The following is a 25,000-nucleotide window of genomic DNA, read 5'->3' on the forward strand; positions in this document are numbered from 1 at the left end:
AAATTACATGAAAAGGGACAAAATAAATAAATAAAAATATTGTGAAGTTGTTTCATTACACACAACTTAATATTTTATAGAACAGTCTCAGGGTGTTTACTGTCCCTTTAGTGACTAAAATCACTCCTCATTTATGACTTGTACAAAACTTCAGTCTTGTTATAGCTTTTAAATAATTGCCTCTCTTTAAAGGGATGTTAAAAACTAAATAAATGTTAAACACAATAATGTAAATAAGCAAGAGGCAAATATACATTTTTTTTAAAAAATTATATTAGTTCTTTAAATACTGAAGCAATACGTTTAAATCTCTAGTCGATGTAAAGCAATGGACACTGCCATGTTGTAACCTAAGTTTTCATTATCTTATTTCCTCTTCTTAGGAACACAAAGTTAAAGAACTGCTCAGGAGCCACAGAGCATTGCTTGTCCCAATCAGATACAGCTGGTAAGCCAATTAACAGTAATACTGGGTCAGTGGCCATTTTTACTTTGGGTCACCACTGTTAACATTACATGCTTTAACAAATGAGTGCGTGTCATTTTTCCACTATAATAGCCCTTTAAATATTACCATTGCACCCAATAAAAGACTTGCAGTATACTGGTAGACCAGAAACCAAGTTACGTTGTGCAATAAGTTCACCTCATCCCTGTCCAAGGACTTTACATTTACATTTTATCTTTTTGAAGTATTCTAAATATTTATCTGCCACCTCAATTGGAAATAAACTTGTCAACCCCCTACTTAAATAAGCCATTCACATATACAGAATAATTATATCAACCAATAAACAATACTTGCCATGACAAGGAAGGAATTCTTAGGCAATAAAATACACTGTCAAGAGAGTACAAAGCAAGCAGATTTACATACAAGTATACAGAATAAAATAGACTAAAGAGAGAGCTCACCATCTCTTCCCCTTCATTCTATTCTTGTACATAATGCAGAGGAAAAAGAATGTGGCAGAGCAAGGTCACCGACAGCTGATCTTCAGGCCGGACGAGACAGGCGTATCACTTGACAGCAATCCCACTTAGCACACTGCAGACAGAGGGAAATCAAATCATTTACAATGCTGCACCTTGCATACAATTTACAACTACAGCATGCAGGTTTCTAACCAAGGAATCACTTTAGATTATTTTTTAGAAAACAGTAAAAGGCGACTACCAAAAAGCTGAAACAGTCCCCTAAAAACTTGAGCTACACATGCAATTTTAAAGGGAAAGGATAGTCAAAATAAAAAACTTGCATGATTCAGATAGAACGTGTAATTTGAACACTTAAATTCACTTCAATTTTAAAATGTGCTTTGTTCTCTTGGTATCCCTTGTTGAAAAAAGAATATGCACATATCCAGCACTGGAGCTAGCTGTTGATTAGTGCCTGTATACATTTGTCTCTTGTGATTGGCTAACTATATTTGTTCAGCTAGTTGTCAGAAGTGTAATGCTGTTCCTTCAGCAATGGATAACAAGAGAATGAAGCAAATTTAATAATGGAGGTAAATTGTAAAGTTGTATGAAATTGTATGTTCTATCCAAATCATGAAATACATTTTTTGGGTTTCCTGTCCCTTTAATTATATGTTCCACTAGCGTATATTAGAATGCAAAAACAATTAAAGGGGCGTGGACTTCACATCTAAACATTTATGATTCAGATAGTGGGTACTACCTCAGTATGTTAATGAAAAGCAGCTAAGTTTCTACAAAGAAAACCAACAGAAATATATACATTTAATAACAAAACAAAAAAAAAATCCCAATGTATTTCTATATATAGTCTATCTCAATTGTGAACATTTAATTTTGAGTTCATTTATTTATATATATTTAAAGGGATTTTAAGCACAAAATGTAAACTACATGGTTTTGAACCTTCATATCTGAGAATAATTTTGCAATGAAAACTGCAGCTTTATTTCATCAAATGAGTATTTTGTTTTATCTTTTCACCGATTTCCCTGCCCACCAGAGCAAAAGAACCTGTGCTAACCAATCACAAACTATTTTGCAGATATGGCACGATCTCTGTTTGCACCTGTGTAGTAAAGGAAAGAGACGGGGGTAGTCAGTCAGTAAAATAAAAATAAAATAAATAAAAATATATTATTATGTATTTACACCTAAACTACATAGTATGCAAAGAATGGTTTTCCTATCATGATTGTTGATTCAAAAACGATAATCCAGCTTTAAAGAACAAATGATAGCAGAGAAGGTTGGGGAGGGGGTAAACAAAAGCTCACAGAAATGACATAGAAGTATTAACCCAAGTAACAAGTACAATTATTAGATGTATTTGACAGCAAAAGGCAGCAAAATTCATAATGAATGTTTATTGCAATAATGAGTCACTTGTAAGAATGAAACATTTTATGCATTGTTAAAATGTCAAGTTTAATGGTCCTTTAAAGAGACCGTAAAGTCAAAATGAAACAAATGGATTAGACAGAGCATGTCATTTTAAATAACTTTCCATTTTACTTATATTATCGATTCTGCTTAGTTCTCTTAAAGTGATGGTAAACTAAGACCCAGTGAAACATGCGATAGTATGTAAAGTTAAAAAATAAAGTGACTTTCATTCATGAACACGCCGCTTTCTGACCTTTGTATGTAAATATTTTACAATTCTAAAAATAAAATTCACCTATGATCCTCCGCCTGTGTAACCGCCGCCATTGAATTTCTAATGTCACGTTTTTTATCAATCCAATAGAAATCCAGGCCAGTTGGCAACTCAGAAATAATCAAACACTCCCTACATGTTGGATCGCTGACTGACAGTCTGGCAACATGTACTTGTGCGCAATGTGCTTTTTTGTTGTTGTATATTGTGTATTGCGAAACTAATTACACGCATGCGCATAATAAACGTTGAAGACCGAGATGCCAATAGAATTACATAATGAGTGGGTCGTTCCCCAATCTACGTTGGCTAAGGCAGTGATTTTTAACCTTTTTTTTGCCGTGGCACACTTTTTTACATTAAAAAATCCTGTGGCACACCACCATCCCAAAATTTAAAAAAAAAATCACACATTGTAGCCTAATACAGCATATATATATATATACACATACACACAAACACACACATACTGTATGTATTGTGCTGTTATGCCATGCCTCCTACAAACTACCCCTGCACTGGGAGTAAAAAACAAGCAAAGTTTAAAAAATATGTCACACTGTTGTCAGTCTGCCGTGGCACACCTGAGGATCTCTCACGGCACACTGGTTGAAAAACACTGGGCTAAGGAATACATCAGGAAGTAATGCCGGGGGTTGAGCAAGGAGCTATAACGCTCAGTAAGTCAAATCGTAATTTAGTCATAAAGCTTTGAGATAGAAAAACAAAAAGTTAGCCATTTTGTTTGTAACTACTGTAGGAATAAAATTTTACTTTTAAAGTGCTATAAATTTACCATCACTTTAATATCCTTTGTTAAAGAGTAAACATAGGTCAGCTCAATAGCCATCTGGCAGCTGTAACTGCAACAATGTTTATAGCAATATTATACATAACCCCAATGTCTTCCGCTAGCTCCTAGAAGTGCATTGCTGCTCCTTCAATAAAGGATAACAACAGAACACAGCAAATTTGATAACAGAAGTAAATGGGAAAGTTGTTTTGTTTATGTCACCCATGTTTTAATCTCTATAAAGGGACATTATTCATTTGGTGGGGTTGTGATCATATATCTTAATTTGGCTTGGAGTATGTTAAAAAGGAATCAAATCACTCATGTGTGACATTTTAAACATTTTACATTTTTTAAAGAATGATATCAAATAAAAACCCACTTGCTGATTTAATTTGCTAATGATCTTAGATTATGGACAGTGGGGTTGGCTTATTATATATACCAGGTAACTATATGCAATCACCAGCTTACTAATAAAATGCTCTAACTACAAAGGGGTTAAAGTTAGCTCCAGCGCAGCAATGCACTACTGGTACCTGAGACCTAGCTGAACACATGTAGTGAAGCACGCAAAACTGAAACCCCTGCTGAAGAAACCCTCGGCAGACCCCACGGACCCAAATAACTACCACCCCATCTCTCTACTCCCCTTCCCGGCCAAAGTCATAGAGTAGTCCATCAACTTGCAACTTATTGACCACATTGAGGCCAACCACACCCTGGACCACTCCCAATCCGGTTTCAGAAGAAACCACAGCACCGAGACTGCCCTCCTCGCCGCCACAAACACCTGTGCCATGCTCGACCCAGGAGAAAACGCCGCCCTCATCCTCCTAGACCTCTCAGCAGCATTCGACACGGTAAACCACAACACCCTCCGCACCCGCCTATATGACGCCAGCATCAGCAGCAAAGCCCTGGAATGGATCACCTCCTTCCTCACAGGCAGGACCCAGAAAGTCAGACTGCCGCCCTTCTCCTCCAAACCCACACCAGTCAACTGTGGTGTACCGCAAGGCTCTTCGCTGAGCCCCTCCCTCTTCAACATCTACATGGCCCCTCTTGCCGCCATCGTCCGACGCCACAACCTCAACATCATCTCCAATGCCGACGACACCCAGCTAATCATTTTACTCACCCGAGATCCCACCACTGCCAAAAAGAACGTCCACGAAGGCCTGACAGCAGTCGCCACCTGGATGAATGACAACTGGCTCAAACTGAACACAGACAAAACCGAAGACCTCCTCCTGGATCCAATAAATTTGCATGGGATGACTCCTGGTTACCCACAGCCCTTGGTCACCCTCCAACCCCCAACCGACCACACACAAAATCTAGACTTCATTCTGGATTCTTCACTCTCCATGGACAGACAAATCAATGCCATCACCTCAACATGCTTCCACATTTTCCACCTGCTACGAAAAATCTTCAAGTGGATCCTTACTGAAACCAAGAAAACAGTCACCCAAGCCCTCGTCAGCAGCCGGTTGGACTACAGAAATGCACTCTACGTCGGCTCCACCATAATATCCAAATGTGTGGTAAATGAATACTATCATTGATTGCCGCGCGTGTACGTGTCAGAATGAAAGACATGGCAATACCTGATTAATTGTCCTATTAAATGTGCGTTAATGTTATGTCCTACAATCAATGATAGTATTCATTTACCATACATTTGGATATTATAATGGCATCACATTGTAGGATTAATACAGTTGTTTATGGATATGTTCGCCAGACTAGTCATCACACACTCTTAATAGGGGAGGCACAGCATATGATAGGTTAGTTGCTCATCATCAACACTCTGTTTAGTATGGAGGATCAACATCACACTTTAGAGGAGGAGTTACGATATGACCACTTCATATGTATGGACGGTCCTTCGGCACGTAGTAAAGAGTACACTTATCGAGTTATACATATCCACTGTCGCCACTATCTTTATATATTCTTAGGTATTTATGGTTTAAACCATCCATCACTCACATCACTTTCACACTTAGAACAATTTTGTGCTAAGTTGCTCTCTCCACTGCAGCTGAGCAGCCTATGCCAGCTGGCGGCCCACCAGGATTTTTTCCGGTATCCCGGCGGCCCAATCCGGCCCTGCCTTCAAGCTCCTTACCCACGCATTCAAGGCCCTACACAACATCGGACCCGAATACATCAACCACCGCGTAATTTTCTACACCCCTGCCAGACCACTCCGATCAGCCGAACAAGCACTCGCAGTCATCCCCCGCATCAGCAAATCCACAGCGGGCGGAAGATCCTTCTCCCCACATGGCATAGACATGGAATACCCTCCCGCTGCACCTCAGACAATCCACCTCCCTTACAAATTTCAGAAAGGACATCAAAACCTGGCTCTTCGACTGAACGCCCATCCCCCCCCCCTTCTATCCTCTTTCAATTAGCGCCTTGAGACCCTCACGGGTGATTAGTTTGCGCTCTATAAGTACTCGATAGATAGAAGTGGCATTTGTGTGTATTCAACAATAACCAGTTAGCTCCCAGTATTGCATTGCTGTTCTTGAGCCTACTTACATATTGTTTTCATCAAAGTGAAATAGATAATAGAAGCAAATTGATAAGTCTCTAAAAATTGCAGTTTAATTTTGACAGTGTCTCTTTAAGATCATCTGTTGAAACATTTCCACATTGTGTGGAAATATCAGTAGTAACTGCATACCTTCACACAAGCTTCTTATTAACAAAATACTACAATTTGCATCTTGTATTATAACAAAGAGTAATGAAGTTTACAGAGCTGAAGAGCAAGACCTAATAGCTCAGTAGAATCTGGCAATAAACTGGTTAAATGCCGAACTCTGGCAGATTCCCAAGTGAAGTAGAAAAGTTCCACTTACTGCTATGAATGAAAGAGAGGAGGAGGCTGGCTGCAAGCTGTAACCTTTGTGCAGTGTGTAAGCTGAGAACCCTGAGCATGGACAAAGAAGTCTCCTCTGAATGTCTTTAGTGGGCCCCTCATTGCAAGGTCAATATTTTTTGCAGGTCTTTTGCTGCCTAATGAGCAATCCCAATAACTGTATGGCAGTAACACCAACAGGTAGAGGCAGAGCCATCAGCAGAGATGCAGACTGTGCCAACAACTGTATGTCAGTGACACCAACAGGTAGAGGCAGAGCCATCAGCAGAGATGCAGACTGTGCCAATACCTGTATGGCAGTGACACCAACAGGTAAAAGCACAGCTATCAGCAGAGGTGCAGACTGTGCCAATACCTGTATGGCAGTGACACCAACAGGTAGAGGCACAGCCATCAGCAGAGATGCAGACTGTGCCAATACCTGTATGGCAGTGACACCAACAGGTAAAAGCACAGCTATCAGCAGAGGTGCTGACTGGGCCAACAACTGTATGGCAGTGACACCAACAGGTAGAGGCAGAGGTGCAGACTGTTCCAATAACTGTATGGCAGTGACACCAACAGGTAGAGGCCCAGCCATCAGTAGAGGTGCAGACTGTGCCAATAACTGTATGGCAGTGACACCAACAGGTAGAGGCGCAGCCATTAGCAGAGGTGCAGACTGTGCCAATAACTGTATGGCAGTGACACCAACAGGTAGAGGCGCAGCCATTAGCAGAGGTGCAGACTGTGCCAATAACTGTATGGCAGTGACACCAACAGGTAAAAGCACAGCTATCAGCAGAGGTGCTGACTGTGCCAACAACTGTATGGCAGTGACACCAACAGGTAGAGGCAGAGCCATCAGCAGAGGTGCAGACTGTGCCAATAACTGTATGGCAGTAACACCAACAGGTAGAGGCAGAGCCATCAGCAGAGGTGCAGACTGTGCCAATAACTGTATGGCAGTGACACCAACAGGTAAAAGCACAGCTATCACAGAGGTGCAGGCTGTGCCAATAACTGTATGGCAGTGACACCAACAGGTAAAAGCACAGCTATCAGCAGAGGTGCAGACTGTGCCAATACCTGTATGGCAGTGACACCAACAGGTAAAAGCACAGCTATTAGCAGAGGTGCAGACTGTGCCAATAACTGTATGTCGGTGACACCAACAGGTAGAGGCACAGCCATCAGCAGAGGTGCAGACTGTGCCAATAACTGTATGGCAGTGACACCAACAGGTAGAGGCGCAGCCATTAGCAGAGGTGCTGACTGTGCCAACAACTGTATGGCAGTGACACCAACAGGTAAAAGCACAGCTATCACAGAGGTGCAGGCTGTGCCAACAACTGTATGGCAGTGACACCAACAGGTAGAGGCGCAGCAATTAGCAGAGGTGCAGACTGTGCCAATAACTGTATGGCAGTGACACCAACAGGTAAAAGCACAGCTATCAGCAGAGATGCCGACTGTGCCAATGACTGTATGGCAGTGACACCAACAGGTAGTGGCACAGCCATCAGCAGAGGTGCAGACTGTGCCAATAACTGTATGGCAGTGACACCAACAGGTAGAGGCCCAGCCATCAGCAGAGGTGCAGACTGTGCCAATACCTGTATGGCAGTGACACCAACAGGTAGAGGCACAGCCATTAGCAGAGGTGCAGACTGTGCCAATAACTGTATGGCAGTGACACCAACAGGTAGTGGCACAGCCATCAGCAGAGGTGCAGACTGTGCCAATGACTGTATGGCAGTGACACCAACAGGTAAAAGCACAGCCATTAGCAGAGGTGCAGACTGTGCCAATAACTGTATGGCAGTGACACCAACAGGTAGAGGCATAGCCATCAGCAGAGGTGCAGACTGTGCCAATACCTGTATGGCAGTAACACCAACAGGTAGAGGCAGAGCCATCAGCAGAGATGCAGACTGTGCCAATAACTGTATGGCAGTAACACCAACAGGTAGTGGCACAGCCATCAGCAGAGGTGCAGACTATGCCAATGACATTATCCCTCTCCCACTAAACAACAACAAAAAGAAAGAAAAGACAAAAGTAGAAATTTGTGATCAGTTACTAATTTTCAACAAGGCATAATATGATCGCTACAGCAGAGAGGTAAAACCTTAATCTGCATAAATAAAGAGAGAATTGTTCAACCTGGGAACGAACAATAGCATAATAGCTTGTTCTATGGCTAGTTACCACCCTAGAAGCAGCCTCTTTTTGCTCAACATGTGCCTTTTACAGAGAAGAACTTTCCTGTAGCATATGAGTCTGATCCTGACTTCACAGTACAGCCCCGAAATACCAGGCAATCCCTCTCTGAACGAGAGAAACAGCAAAACCCCAGAAGCACGTTTCGGCCTATTGTGGGCCTCGTCAGTGAGGTGCAGCCATATCCCTCTAGGCACACTGAGCTATGGGTCCACGTCTGGACTACCTAAGTGTGATGCGGGAATCCAGACGTGGACCAGTTGCTCAGTGTGCCTAGAGGGATATGACTGCACCTCACTGACGAGGCCCACAATAGGCCGAAACGTACGTCTGGGGTTTTGCTGTTTCTCTCGTTCAGAGAGGGATTGCCTGGTATTTCAGGGCTGGACTGTACTGTGAAGTCAGGATCAGACTGATATGCTTCAGGAAAGTTCTCTGTGAAAAGCACATGTTGAGCAAAAAGAGGCTGCTTCTTGGGAGGTAAATAGCCATAGAACAAGCTATTATGCTATTGTTCGTTTCCAGGTTGAGCGCTTCTCTCTTTTTATTTAGGTAAAACCTTAATCCCTTAAGGCTGTCAGACAGATTTTTTTTTTTTTAAAGGTAAATAGAAGTCAAAATTCAAATTGCATGATTCAGAGCTGCAATTAACAAAAATCAGATTCTAATGTATTAGATAGAGCATTAGGTGAGCTCAGGAGTGTGCATGTGTTTTTAGCCACCTGGCAGCGTTTGCTGCCGTGCTTCCATAGAATGTACGTGCACACTCCTAAGTTCCTAGCAGCCTACTTAACTTAGCTCTTAAAAAATGGATACCAAAAGCAAATTTTATAATGGAAGTAAATTTGAAAGTTGTTTAAAGTTGCATGTTCTGTCTGAATCATGAAACTTAATTTTGATTTACTGTCCCTTTAAAAGGACAGTCAAGTCCATAAAAAACTTTCATGTTTCAAATAGGGCATGCAATTTTAAACAACTTTCCAATTTACTTTTATCACCAATTTTGCTTTGTTCTCTTGGTATTCTTAGTTGAAAACTAAACCTAGGAGGTTCATATGCTAATTTCTTAGACCTTGAAGGCCGCCTCGAATCTAAATGCATTTTGATAGTTTTTCACCACTAGAGGGCATTAGTTCACGTGTTTCATATAGATAACTGAGCTCATGCACGTGAATTTACCATGGAGACAGCTCTGATTGGCTAAACTGCAAGTCTGTCAAAAGAACTGAAATAAGGGGGGCAGTCTGCTGAGGCTTAGATACAAAGTAATTACAGAGGTAAAACATGTATAATTATAACTGTGTGTAAAACAACAAAAATTCTGGTGTTGACTGTCTCTTTAAGTGTACTAATTTTCCTTGGTATTCTTTGTTGTAACAGATACTTTCCATAGGAGCATGCACGTGTCTTGAGCAATATATGGCAGTAATCTTAAGGATATAGAATTCAAGACATGCACTCTCTTTAGCCTACCTAAATAATCTGTCAGGGAAAGATTAAACAAATTATATAAATAGAAACAAGTAAATTGCTACAGAGCACTGCTGGTCTCGAGCAGTATTTTAACTATGGGTTTAACTGCTTAGCGAGAGTTAAACACATAGGTGCAGGCTCCCTACTTTTTAAAATGACATGCTATTTACCTATGCACACACCTACTTCTTGCTGTATTTTAACATTAATTCGCTTTAAAAGGCTAAGCAGCATATAAACTAATCTGCATTAATAGAATCACCAATTCAAAATCAAATGGACAAATACAAATGAAACAAGTGATACACAGCAGCAGTTTCACACTTATCTAGGGGACATACAAGTAGCTTTTCCCCATACAATAAACCATATGAGTTTGTCTCAATAATAGGAGATATAAAATAGCAATTATTTAAAAAATAAAATGGCAGGAGTTTCGCCTCACGAAAGTAACTTTTCAGCTAAAAAGTTTTGCGTTGCAGAACTCCATAGAAACCAATGACCTTCTGATCAAGTTAATGACCTGACCTGTTACGTCCCTCTATAGTTTGCCAGCTGATGCTGTAAATATATTCTGACCAGCTTCTTCTAACTCTTTGACTTCATTCACCTAATTATACTTTTAGACTAATAAGATGGGTAACTTAGAAATATTATTTATAACAGTTAAATATTTGTATTTTTCTGAATGTGTCATGTGTCTTTAAAAAACGGATAAGCAGCAGTGTTCACTGAACCTGCCCACAGGGGAACAATCTCACAGCTGCAAGTTATAAATGTTCAGCACTGAAACAGGACTAGAAAGAAGCCTGTCAGGATTCCAATGAAAAGCAGCACACCCAGCAAAGAAGTTATCATGGAAAACTGAGAGACAAAGAAGGCTAGAATGTAAAACTGCAGCAGAATATCCACACACTAACACTACAACATCTTCACCGATGTACCAAGGAAGTAACACAATATTAAAGGGACAGTGTACTGTGTCATTTGTCACCCCTTTAATGAGGAGCCAGTAAGAATATTTAGGAGCCAGGCATATTTTTAGGAGCCAGACCGTTGGATTTGTAATATAGACATATGGAGAATAACCCAAAAAGTTAGGAGCCAGGGGTAAAATTCTAGGAGCCAGTGGCTACCAGGCTCCTAGGTTTGTCGAGCCCTGTTTTAAAGGGATAGGAAAGTCAAAATTAAACTTGCATCATTTAGATAAATCATGTTATCTTAAGACACCTTTAAATTCACTTCTGTTTTCAAATGTACTTTGTTCCTTGGTATCCATTGTTGAAAAAGACCATGCATATATCCTACACTAGCGGTAACTAGCTGGTGATTGGTGCCTGCACACATTTGTCTCTTGTCACTGGCTCACTAGATGTGCTCAGCTATGTTCCAGTAGTGTATTGCTGCTCTGTCAGCAAAGGATATCAAGATAATTAAGCAAATTTGATAGAATAAGTAAACTGGAAAGTAGTTTTAAAATTGTATGTTCTATCTCAATCCTGAAAGATGGGTTTCATGTCCCTCTAAATTGTTTGCAAATAGCGCTTTCATATTTATTTTGTCATTTGAAACCGCACAATTTGCCTGCTGTATCCCCACCTATACTTAAAATTGCAGTACTTAAGTATTAAATACAGAAGTGCTGTGTAAACGATATGGTTTTGAAGAAATCACTCTTGCAGAGGGGATAGAGGTAAAAAAATTTTATTAATTTTCCATTATTCTTGGTCTTTGATCATACTGTGAGAAATAAGATAAGGATTTTCCTGCATATATAGACAGAAATAAGATGAGTTCTGTTCTTCCTACAAGCTCAACAAATTTGATTGGGTTGTGGATTCAATTAAAAGAAAGTTATTTTATATTTAAATATAAAGCTAAATAAACAATTTAACATACATTTTAAACTCTTCAGTTGGTAAAACAAATCACTGGAAGCAAAATAATTTTACAGTACACCGTCCATTAAAGAAAGGGCAAAGTTAGTAGATTTCACCATAAAGAATAGAGAGCTTCCCACAAAATATTTTTTTTTAAGACGCAAGAACATGAAAATTGTAGCTTCAAATCTATCTACTGCCTCCATTCCTCAATTTTGTTTAAATTAATCTTCAATTTAGTTTTGTAGGTCACACCCCAGCCAATGCAGAGCCCAGACAGGACAAATTCAGGAGGGGGAAAAAAAGGCATTTTGGGGGCAGCTAAAAGTGCCAGAGCAAAAGTGCCTCTGGAACTTAGAAACATAAGAGATAACTATTATGGGAGACAAATAAATGAGTGCTGTAAAAGGCCAAAATAGATGAAAATGTACACGCTCCAATTCCTTAGAGCAGGGTTCTTCAAACCACGGGTCGGGAACAATTACTGGACCGCAACACCATGTTTACTAGGTTACAACTTGTGCGTGCGTGCTGTAGGAGAGTGTATGCGTCTGTGTGTTGTAGCAGAGGGTGTGCGCGTTGTAGCAGAGTGTGTGTGTGGTGTGTGCGCGTTGTAGCAGAGTGTGTGTGTTGTAAGAGTATGTGATGTATGAGAGCATGTGTGTTGTATGAGAGCATGTGTGTTGTATGAGAGCATGTGTGTTGTATGAGAGCATGTGTGTTGTATGAGAGCATGTGTGATATATAAGTGTGTGTGTTGTTAAACACAGAGTATAAGTGACAATCTGGACCCACATTGCACTGCCGGTCCCAATTGGAACCTGCTGTTGATCCAATCAGCATTGCTAGTTGCACAACTCGGATCTGCAAGAGTGTGAGCTGTACGTGAACATTTCTAATAAAGGACTATTGTTATTTTATGGGAAGTGCTGTTATTTACCTATTCTTGGATTAATCTCACAGTACAGCATGGCCGATAGTTATAAAATTACCTGCTTTAATGAATTACAGCATGTCCTTTCTCGACTATTATGGCAGGACTTGGCAAACCCATTAGCCAGGGATCCACTGGCTCTTAGAATTTTACCCCTGGCTCCTAACTTTTTTTTACTTACTCTCCATATATCTACATATTTATATACAAATACCACTGTCAGGCTCCTAAAAGTATGTTAAAGCTTCTAAATATTCTTACTGGCTCCTAAATTTTAAACAAATTTGTTGACCCCCTGTATAATTATGGCCCTTTAAGTATGGTATTTTATTGCTTAAAGGGACACTGAACCCAATTTTTTTCTTTCATAATTCAGAAAGAGCGTGAAATTTTAAGCAACTTTCTAATTAACTCCTATTATCAATTTTTCTTTGTTCTCTTGCTATCTTTATTTTAAAAGCAGGAATGTAAATCTTAGCAGCCATTAGGTTCAGCACCATGGATAGTGCTTGCTTATTGAAGGCTTACATTTACCCACCAATAAGCAAGCATAACCCAGGTTCTCAACCAAAAATGGGCTGACTCCTATGCATCCCATTCCTACTTTTTAAATAAAGATAGCAAGAGAACAAAGAAAAATTGATAATAGGAGTAAATTAGAAAGTTGCTTAAAATTGCATGCTCTGTCTGAATCACGAAAGAAAACTTTTGGGTTTAGTGTCCCTTTAAGATGGAAATGGGTATCGACTTTGCCAGTTACTCACTGAAATATATAATCACTAAATTGCAAAGTTCTGGGATTTATTTATTTATTTTTTTATCTATGCATAATGTAAAATTATGCTAATTTAAAGTTAACAAAGATTCATTAAAGGGACAGCAAACACTGAGATTGTAATATAAAATCTTAAATTATGTGCAGTAAAAATACTTTGCAATATATTTTTATTATTTATTTAGTCTCATGTCCTTTAACAAAAATGTGGGGTTTCCAATTCTGAGAACGGGAAGTGCAAGGTGCATAATTCACAAGCCTGAAACTTATCTATTCCTAATTGTACTCAGTACAGATGAAAAGACAACAGCAAAACAAGCAATATTCCGCTAATAAAGTGACCAGTCCAGATAAATTCCTTCAAGTTAAAGGGACACTTAACACAAATTTTTCTTTTATGATTCAGATAGAGCAGCAATTTAAACAATTTTCTAATTTACTCCAATTATCAATGTTTCTTCATTATCTTGCTATCTTTATTTGAAAAGCATGAATGTAAGTTTAGAAGCTGGACAATTTTTGGTGCAAAACCTGGGTTGTGCTTGCTGATTGGTGGCTAAATGCACCCACCATTAAACAACAACGAAGAAAAATTGATAATAGGTGTAAATTAGAAAGTTGCTTAAAATTGCATGCTCTGTCTGAATCATGAAAGAAAAAATTGGGGTTTAGTATCCCTAAGTAGTAGATGGAATTTGGCTACTGAAAAACAGTTTTAGGTAACAAGGTGTTAATGCAATCTTTAAAGGGACAGTAAAGTCAAAATAAAAAAAACTTTCAGGATTCTAATATAACATGCAAGTTTAAACTTTGCAAATTTGGTAACAGAAGTACTTTGGATTGTTCTCATGGTATCTTTTATTGAAGAGTAAAACTAGGTAGGCTCATAAGAGCTCAGGAGTGTGCACGTGTATGTAGTATTCTATGACAGCAGTGTTTTGCAACATTGTATAACAAAGCTACAAATAATGTTGCAAAAAACTGCTGCTATAGAGTACTAAAGACACGTGCACACTCCTGAGCTCTTATGAGCCTACCTAGTTTAACTCTTTAATAAAAGATACCAAAAGAACAAAGCAAATTTGATAACAGAAGTACATTGGAATGTTGTTTAAAATTGCAAGTTTTATCTAAATCATGAAAGTTTAGTTGTGGCTTTACTGTCCCTTTAAGAAAGAAAAATCATAATCAAATAGTATGTTAATTTAATGCAAGACTCCAGAAAAATGTAATTGCAAAGTGATTAACACAATTTTTTCATACTAGCTTATTGCATCTACTCATTTTATTGTCCCTTTAAGATACCAAGCCAACAGGACAAATTATTACATAAGGAATGACGAATTGTTTAAAGTGAATCATATTACTGAGAACAATTAAGCTATTATGCTTGATATTGCTAGGGAGTCTAAGTGCATCACAAGCACAAGCGCTGTAGTGTGTGCCGTTAATGAAAAGGTTGTGAATGAGCCTAATGCACACATCTTGCAGTTCTAAAATCACAAGTTTATTCTATATAAATAAAATGATTCGTTTGTAATGACGTTTTTCTCTTTTTTGGAGGGGGGGTTGTGTTTTAAAGCCCCTATGATGTATGTGTTACTGGGTAAACCTATACACTTTCCTCTGGCACTTACAGAGTATTTATACTGTATTAAATGAGGCTATTCATAATAGTTCATTCCCTGACCATTTTCACAGCATAAACACATACTAAATGCGACAAACCCTGCAAATGTCTGAAAAGTTGCCAAAACGAAAATCTCTGCTTTGGCAAATGGTTTCACATCTCCTAATAATGTTGCCCCTATAGTTAAAAACCAACGGCACAAGAATCCCTGTATACATGTGTATAGTCTTAAAAAAACAACAGCACAAGAATCTCTGTATACATGTGTATAGTCTTAAAAAAAGCAACGGCACAAGAATCTCTGTATACATGTGTATAGTCTTAAAAAGCAACGGCACAAGAATCTCTGTATACATGTGTATAGTCTAAAAAAGCAACGGCACAAGAATCTCTGTATACATGTGTATAGTCTAAAAAAGCAACGGCACAAGAATCTCTGTATACATGTGTATAGTCTAAAAAGCAACGGCACATGAAATCTCTGTATACATGTGTATAGTCTAAAAAAGCAACGGCACAAGAATCTCTGTATACATGTGTATAGTCTAAAAAAGCAACGGCACAAGAATCTCTGTATACATGTGTATAGTCTAAAAAAGCAACGGCACAAGAATCTCTGTATACATGTGTATAGTCTAAAAAAGCAACGGCACAAGAATCTCTGTATACATGTGTATAGTCTAAAAAAGCAACGGCACAAGAATCTCTGTATACATGTGTATAGTCTTAAAAAGCAACGGCACAAGAATCTCTGTATACATGTGTATAGTCTAAAAAAGCAACGGCACAAGAATCTCTGTATACATGTGTATAGTCTAAAAAGCAACGGCACATGAAATCTCTGTATACATGTGTATAGTCTAAAAAAGCAACGGCACAAGAATCTCTGTATACGTGTGTATAGTCTAAAAAAGCAACGGCACAAGAATCCCTGTATACATGTGTATAGTCTAAAAAAGCAACGGCACAAGAATCTCTGTATACATGTGTATAGTCTAAAGAGCAACGGCACATGAAATCTCTGTATACATGTGCATAGTCTAAAAAAGCAACGGCACAAGAATCTCTGTATACATGTGTATAGTCTAAAAAAGCAACGGCACAAGAATCTCTGTATACGTGTGTATAGTCTAAAAAAGCAACGGCACAAGAATCTCTGTATACGTGTGTATAGTCTAAAAAAGAAACGGCACAAGAATCTCTGTATACGTGTGTATAGTCTAAAAAAGCAACGGCACAAGAATCTCTGTATACGTGTGTATAGTCTAAAAAAGCAACGGCACAAGAATCTCTGTATACATGTGTATAGTCTAAAAAAGCAACGGCACAAGAATCTCTGTATACATGCGTATAGTCAGTAAGCAACTGCACAATAATCTCAGTATACATGTGTATAGTCAGTAAGCAACTGCACAACAATCTCAGTATACATGAGTATAATCAGTAAGCAACTGCACAGTAATCTCAGTATACATGTGTATAGTCAGTAAACAGCATAATAACCTCTGCATACATATGTTATTGTGCAGTTGTTTACCGACTATACACGTGTATAGTCAGTAAACAGCATAATAACCTCTGCATACATGTGTATAGTCAATAAACAGCATAATAACCTCTGCATACATGTGTATAGTCAGAAAACAGCATAATAACCTCTGCATACTTGTGTATAGTCCGTAAACGACAGCATAATAACCTCTGCATACATGTGTATAGTCAGTAAACAGCATAATGACCTCGGCATACATGTGTATAGTCAGTAAACAGCATAATAACCTCTGCATACATGTGTATAGTCAGTAAACAACAGCATACTAACCTCTGTATACATGTGTATAGTCCATAAACAGCATAATAACCTCTGTATGCATGTGTATAGTCCGTAAACAGCATAATAACCTCTGCATACATATAGTTAGTAAACAGCATAATAACCTCTGCATACATGTGTATAGTCCGTAAACAGCATAATAACCTCTGTATACATGTGTATAGTCCGTAAACAGCATAATAACCTCTGTATACATGTGTATAGTCCGTAAACATTATAATAACCTCTGCATACATGTGTATAGTCAGTAAACAGCATAATAACCTCTGTATACTTGTATACAGCACAATAACCTCTGTATACATGTGTATAGTCCATAAACAGCTTAATAATAATAACTGCATACATATAGTCAGTAAACAGCATAACCTCTGCATACATGTGTATAGTCTGTACACAGCATAATAACCTCTGCATACATGTGTATAGTCAGTAAACAACAGCATAATAACCTCTGTATACATGTGTATAGTCCGTAAACAGGGTAATAACCTCTGTATACATGTGTATAGTCCATAAACAGCATAATAACCTCTGTATACATGTGTATAGTCCGTAAACAGCATAATAACCTCTGCATACATATGTATAGTCAGTAAACAACAGCATACTAACCTCTATAAACATGTGTGTTTAATCAGTGACATGAATGTACATGGATCTTAACTGCAGGATGAGAATATTGCCTTGAAAAGGATAAATATCCAATATAGCGGTATTAGAGCTGTTCAAATACACATTAAATCATTGAATGGATCACAGGGTACAATTCAAAGCCTAACAGAAGCTTACAGTCTAAAAGGTGTTAACAGCAAGGCTAATACAAGAGGGCTGCATATCCCATAACTTAGCCTGTAGTACATTTGTGGTTTTTCCTTCACTAACTTCAAGTAAAAGAAAAAACACTTCCTGTGCTACACAACAATTGCAATGTAGCTATAGTGATTGTATTTTTAATATTAAATGAAGATTCAAAAAGAAAAAGGGAAAAAAACACCAACAATAGGTATTATTGTTATTAGCCTTCCCCACTAATTACCAAACCTTTTTGCAGATTATATATATATATATATATATATATATATAAAAATCAGCAAGCACGTGAACATGTTTCCAAGATATTTGCACGTGTATATATATATATATATATATATATATACCGGTAGATATCAGGAATAGAAAAAGCACTCACTGGACTGTGTACAACAATGTGAAAAACTTTGTGACGTTTCGGGACTAGCAACGTCCCTTCCTCTGACCTGCTAGTCCCGAAACGTCACAATAAAGTTTTTCACATTGTTGTCCACAGTCCAGTGAGTGCTTTTTCTATTCCTGATATCTACATACCTGGCTACAGCACCCTGGCAAGTTGCAGTTCGTTGGTGAGAGTGCATATACAAATACCACTTCAATTTATATATACTGGTATATATAAAAATGTGTGTGTGTATGTATATATAAAAATGTGTGTGTGTGTGTGTGTGTGTATATGTATATATATATATATATATATATATATATATATATATATATGTGTGTGTGTGTGTATGCATGTGTGGGTGCCACAGTCCTTCTGGGAGAATGTCTTTTGGATAGATGAAACAAAATTAGAGTTTTTTTGGGAAATCACAACTTCACGTTTACAGAAGGAACACCATCCCTACAGTGAAACACGGAGGTGGCTCAGTGACGTTTTGGGGTTGCTTTAAGAAAGCGCTTGATTATAGTTATTGTCTCCAAAGGTTGTGCTACAAAATATTAGGTTAAGAGTACCAATATTTTTGTCTGTGCAATTCTTTTTTGTTTTACTGTTTAAAGAAACAGTAAAGTCATAATTAGACATTCATGATTTAGACAGAGAATACGATTTTAAAGATTTTAAACAACTTTCCAATTTACTTCTATAATTTAATTTGCATAATTCTCTTGTTATCCCTTGTTGAAGGGTTTATCTAGGTAAGCTCAGGAGCAGCAAAGCGCCTGGATGCTAGCTCCCGATTGGTGACTGCATATATATTCTTGTTGTTATTGGCTCACTCCATGTGTGCAGTTAGCAACCAGTAGTGCAATGCTGCTCCTTCAACAAATGATACCAAGAGAATAAAGAAAACTTGATAATAGAAGTAAACTGGAAAGTTGTTTAAAATTGTATGTTCTACCTAAATCATGAAAGAAACATTTTGGGTTTTTATGTCCCTTTAAAGAAATATGTGAGGTCATAAATCAAAAATGAAGTTTCTCTTCTATTACATTTTAATTAATTATCGATGGATACCAAATACTTTTGTAAATTTTTACTTAGTTCAGAGAAAATTTAGCGATTTCCTAAAAAAAAGGTACCAATAAGTTCGGCCACATCTGTATGGCTAAATCAGAGGTTCCTAGCCATGTCCCAAATTGCCCTGACCACAAAATGGTCAACTCGCTCACATGTCCACAAGTCCGTCCTTGTCTGTCATGACTTTGTCTATAAAGCATTTATGACTTTGCCAATGACTCTTGCTGAATCAGCCTAAGATTTCTTGAAATGTTGCGAGTTATATCCCAAGGGATATAAAGGTGAGCTGCTTTTAGCTTAATGATAGTCGTCCCCTGGGTTTTTTTCCAGGTATTTAGGCTCAATATCTAGTCACCCCTGCATCTGGGTTTATCCTGGTGTAAAAATACATACAAAGCTCAATAAAAAAAAACACAGGAACCTTATAACCCAAGGATGTGAAATTTCTATTAGTTCATTAATCCCACTAGCACATTTCTACTCCTGAGACTACCTAGGTGTACTTTTTAACAAAGAATATCAAGAGAACTGAGCCAAATAGATACAAAGTAAATTAGAAATGACATTCTATATCTGAATCATGAAAGTTTAACTTTGTTATTAGTCTCCCTTTAAGAAATATTAAAATAATTCATTTCCTTTTGTTGCATCTAGAAATGTATAATGTTTCAGCTATGTACTTAAAGGGACACTGAATCCAAATTCATTCTTTCTTTCATGATTTTAAGCAACTTTCTAATTTATTCCTATTATCAATTTTTCTTCGTTCTCTTGCTATCTTTATTTGAAAATCATGAATGTAAATCTTAGCAGTCAGCCCATTTTAGGTTCAGCACCATGGATTGTGCTTGCTTATTGGAGGCTGACATTTACCCACCAATAAGAAAGCATAACCCAGGTTCTCAAACAAAAATGATCCGTCTACTATGCATGACATTACGGCTTTTTAAATAAAAGATATCAAGAGAACGATGAAAAAATGATAGTAGGAGTAAATTAGAAAGTTGCTTAAAATTGCCTGCTCTATCTGAATCATTAAAGAAAAAAAAATTGTGTTTAGTGTCCCTTTAAAAACAATTCAAAATTTTTTTGGAATGAGAAGATAGTGGAGAATAAAGAGGTAATTTTCTCAACGTATAGTAGAAATAATACTTTAGAACCCAGAGTCCCTGCATTTCGACAACCATAAATCTGTGAATCTATTTTTACAGGATCATAAAATAGAACATTTCCAAGACCAGATATATATCTTTAATCAAATGTGTAAATAAAGGTAAAAAATGCTTGTACTTTCACACACACACACACACACATATATATATATATATATATATATATAGAAATTAAGGATTCCAGGTGTCCAAAAGGTGATATAGAAAATCCAAGCTTTATTCAAACATTGTGTAGGTTAAAACCCTAAGTAGCAGAGTTTACAGGTTTCTGTGATGTAAAAAAAATGAGACATAGAGGGCATCTCCTGTGCACAGCCCTCTTCAGATCACCCCACAGATTTTCAATTGGATTTAGGTCTGGGCTCTGGTTGGGCCATCACAAAACTTTAATAATCTTCTGGTGAATCCATTCCTTTGTTGATTTGGATGTATGCTTTGGGTCGTTGTCATGCTGAAAGATGAAGTTCCTCTTCATGTTCAGCTTTCTAGCAGAAGCCTGAAGGTTTTGTGCCAATATTGTCTGGTATTTGGAACTGTTCATTATTCCCTCTACCTTGACTAAGGCTCCAGTTCCAGCTGAAGAAAAACAGCCCCAAAGCATGATGCTGCCACCACCATGCTTCACTGCGGGTATGGTGTTCTTTTGGTGATTTGCAGTGTTGTTTTTGTGCCAAACATATATCTTTTGGAATTATGGCCAAAAAGTTCAACCTTGGTTTCATCAGACCAGAACACCTTTTGCAACATGCTTTTGGGAAACTTCAGATGTGTTTTTGCAAAATTTAGCTGGGCTTGGATGTTTTTTGTTTTTTTTTTGTAAGAAAAGGCTTCCGTCTTGCCACTCTACCCCATAGCCCAGACATATTAAGAATACGGGCGATTGTTGTCACATGTACCACACAGCCAGTACTTGCCAGATATTCCTGCAGCTCCTTAAATGTTGCTGTAGGCCTCTTGACAGCCTCCCAGACCAGTTTTCTTCTCGTCTTTTCATCAATTTTGGAGGGACGTCCAGTTCTTGGTAATGTCACTGTTGCACTATGTTTTCTTCACTTGATGATGACTGTCTTCACTGTGTTCCATGGTATATCTAATGCCTTGGAAATTCTTTTGTACCCTTCTCCTGACTGATACCTTTTAACAATGAGATCCCTCTGATGTTTTAGAAGCTCTCTGCGGACCATGGATTTTGCTGTAGGATGCGACTAACAAAATGTCAGGAAAGACCTAGAACAGCTGATCCTTATTTGGGGTTAATCAGAGGTACTTTAAATGATGACAGGTGTGTACTGATTCATATTTAACATGATTTTGTATGTGATTGCTTAATTCTCAACACAGCTACATCCCCAGTTATAAAAGGGTGTTCACACTTATGCAACCATATTATTTTATATTTTTATTTCCCTTTACCTAAAAGATTTCAGTATATATATATATATATATATATATATATATATATACACACACACACACATACATACACACACACATACATACACACACACACACACATACATACACACATATATACATACACACATATATACATACCCACATATATACATACCCACATACATACATTTGTATGCAAAAGTTTAGGCCCCCCCTGAGAATTTCCATGATTTTCATTTATAAATAATTGGATGTTTGGATCAGCAATTTCATTTTGATCTATCAAATAACTGAAGGACACAGTAATATTTCAGTAGTGAAATGAGGTTTATTGGATTAACAGAAAATGTGCAATATGCATCAAAACGAAATTAGACAGGTGCATAAATTTGGGAACCCTTGTCATCTACTAAATATTGCATCAATATTTAGTAGAGCCTCCTTTAGCAGAAATAACAGCCTCTAGACGCTTACTATAGCCTGTAATGAGTGTCTGGATTCTGGATGAAGGTATTTTGGACCATTCCGCCTTGCAAAACATCTCCAGTTCAGTTAGGTTTGATAGTTGCCGAGCATGGACAGCCCGCTTCAAATCACCCTACAGATTTTTTTTAATGATATTAAGGTCTGGGGACTGGGATGGCCATTCCAGAAGATTGTACTTGTTCCTCTGCATAAATGCCAGAGTAGATTTTGAGCAGTGTTTTGGGTCGTTGTCTTGTAGAAATATTCAGCCCCGGCGTAACTTCAACTTTGTGACTAATTCCTCAACATTATTCTCAAGTATCTGTTGATATTGAGTGGAATCCATGCGACCCTCAACTTTAACAAGATTCCCAGTACCAGCACTGGCCACACAGCCCCACAGCATGATGGAACATACACCAAATTTTACTGTGGGTAGCAAGTGTTTGTCTTAGAACACTGTTTTCTTTTGTCGCTATGCATAACGCCCCTTGTTATGAAAAAATAACTCTATCGTTGTTTAATCAGTCCACAGCACCTTCTTCCAAAATGAAGCTGGCTTGACCAAATGTGCGTTAGCATACCTCAAACGACTATGTTTGTGGCGTGTGTGTAGAAAAGGCTTCTTCCGCTTCACTCTCCCATACAGCTTCTGTTGAATTGCTGAACGATGCACATTGACACCATCTGCAGCAAGATGATGTTGTTGTAGGTCTTTGGAGGTGGTCTGTGGGCTGTTTTTGACTGTTCTCACCATCCTTTGCCTCTCCGATATTTTACTTGGCCTGCCACTTCTGGCCTTAACAAGAACTGTGCCTGTGGTCTTCCATTTCCTCACTATGTTCCTCACAGTGGACACTGACTGGTTAAATCTCTGCAATAGCTTTTTGTAGCCTTCCCCTAAACCATAAAGTTGAACAATCTTTGTTTTCAGGTCATTTGAGAGTTGTTTTGAGGCCCCCGTGTCGCCACTCTTCAGAGGAGAGTCAAAGAGAACAACAACTTGCAATTGGCCCCCTTAAATACCTTTTATCAAGATTGGATGCACCCGTCTATGAAGTTCAAGGCTTAATAGGCTCACCAAACCAATTGTGTGTTTCAATTAATCAGGTAGTTACAGGTATTCAAATCAACAAAAAGACAAGGGTGCCCAAATGTATGCACCTGTCTAATTTTGTTTTGATGCATATTGCACATTTTCTGTTAATCGAATAAACCTCATTTCACTACTGAAATATTACTGTGTCCTTCAGTAATTTGATATATAATAATAATAATAATTTGCGATTTATATAGCGCTTTTCTCCCTGTGAGACTCAAAGCACTTTACAAATATACCAACATAAGACATAAAAGTTAGGAGTTTCTGAAGGTCAGATAAGCGGACTGAATGCCTGATGGAAGAGGTGGGTCTTTAGCTTTTTTTTTAAAAGTCTGTAAGGACGGTGCCTCTCTGATTGCGCACGGTAAAGAGTTCCAGAAAGTAGGGGCAGCGTGGCAGAATGCTCTGGAGCCTGAGTTTGTCCTTATTCTTGGCACTGAGAGGAGGGATGTGTTGGCTGACCTAAGTGAACGGGATGGGATGTAGGGTGTTAGGAGCTCTTTCAGGTACTGTGGGCCTTGGTTGTTTAAGGCTTTGAAAGTCAGCAGGCCAATTTTAAAATATGTTCGCCATTTAATTGGAAGCCAATGCAGGGAGTGGAGAACAGGTGTTATGTGGCAGGAGCGAGTTTGATTGGTCAATAGTCTGGCTGCTGCGTTTTGTACTGTCTGAAGGCGATGGACTTCTTTTTTTTGGGAGGCCCTAGTAAAATGCAATGCAGTAATCTAGCCTAGAGGATACAAATGCATGGATTAATGTTGGCATATCATCCGGGGAAATTAAGTGTTGTATCCTGGCTATGTTTCTCAGATGAAAGTAGGCAGATTTTATTACGGAGGAAATCTGCTGTTTAAAAGATAGTCCAGCGTCAATCAGCACTCCGAGGTTTCGTACCTTTGCTGAACTAACGAGTTCAGAGCCTCCAAGCTCCAGGCCAGTTGGGTGATCGTGGGATATTTTTGATGCTCGGGGTCCCCTCACCAAGAGTAACTCTGTTTTGTCCGGGTTCACTTTGAGACAGCTAGCATTCATCCATTCTATGAGGTCTGTTATGCAACTGTTTATGCGGCATGCTGGGTCTGTAGTATCTGGAGCAAAGGAGAAGTTGAGTTGTGTGTCATCAGTGTAACAATGATACCTTAGATGTATGTAAACACCCAATTATTTATAAAGGAAAAAAAATGTACGTATGTAATATATATATATATATATATATATATATATATATATATACATACATACACACACATACATATATATATATATATATACACACACACATAATGTTTGTATGTATATATATAAAATTAACAGTTTCTTTGTAGAAAAACGTTGGATTCCGTTTATCGCTGTTTCTCAGGGCTGTGAACGAGAGGAAAAAAAAATCAATTGGCTTTGTACTGCAAAACTGTTCATTATGACAAGAAAACTGCAGCTGAATTGATCAGTTTAAACTGAAGAATGCCACTAAAGCCCTGAATTGTCACAAAAAAAAATTCTAGTAGAAATGTAAGAGGAAAA

The 25,000-nt window shown here is 38.2% G+C and overlaps 1 protein-coding gene across 7 annotated transcripts in view; it reads right to left on the bottom strand.

Annotated features, from left to right (window-relative positions):
- ZMIZ1 (zinc finger MIZ-type containing 1) overlaps positions 1 to 25,000 on the bottom strand; it is a 528,960-nt gene that overhangs the window by 334,313 nt on the left and 169,647 nt on the right. For 5 of the 7 annotated variants that reach the window (XM_053692112.1, XM_053692113.1, XM_053692107.1 and 2 more), the window contains one exon: positions 916 to 1,048. The exons of the other annotated variants lie outside the window; for them this stretch is intronic. The gene's annotated coding sequence lies outside the window, so the exon portion shown is untranslated. The remainder of the gene's footprint in view (positions 1 to 915; positions 1,049 to 25,000) is intronic. 7 annotated transcript variants of the gene reach the window in all.

Source organism: Bombina bombina, chromosome 9 (genome assembly GCF_027579735.1).
Source record: "Bombina bombina isolate aBomBom1 chromosome 9, aBomBom1.pri, whole genome shotgun sequence".
Lineage (NCBI taxonomy): Eukaryota > Metazoa > Chordata > Amphibia > Anura > Bombinatoridae > Bombina > Bombina bombina.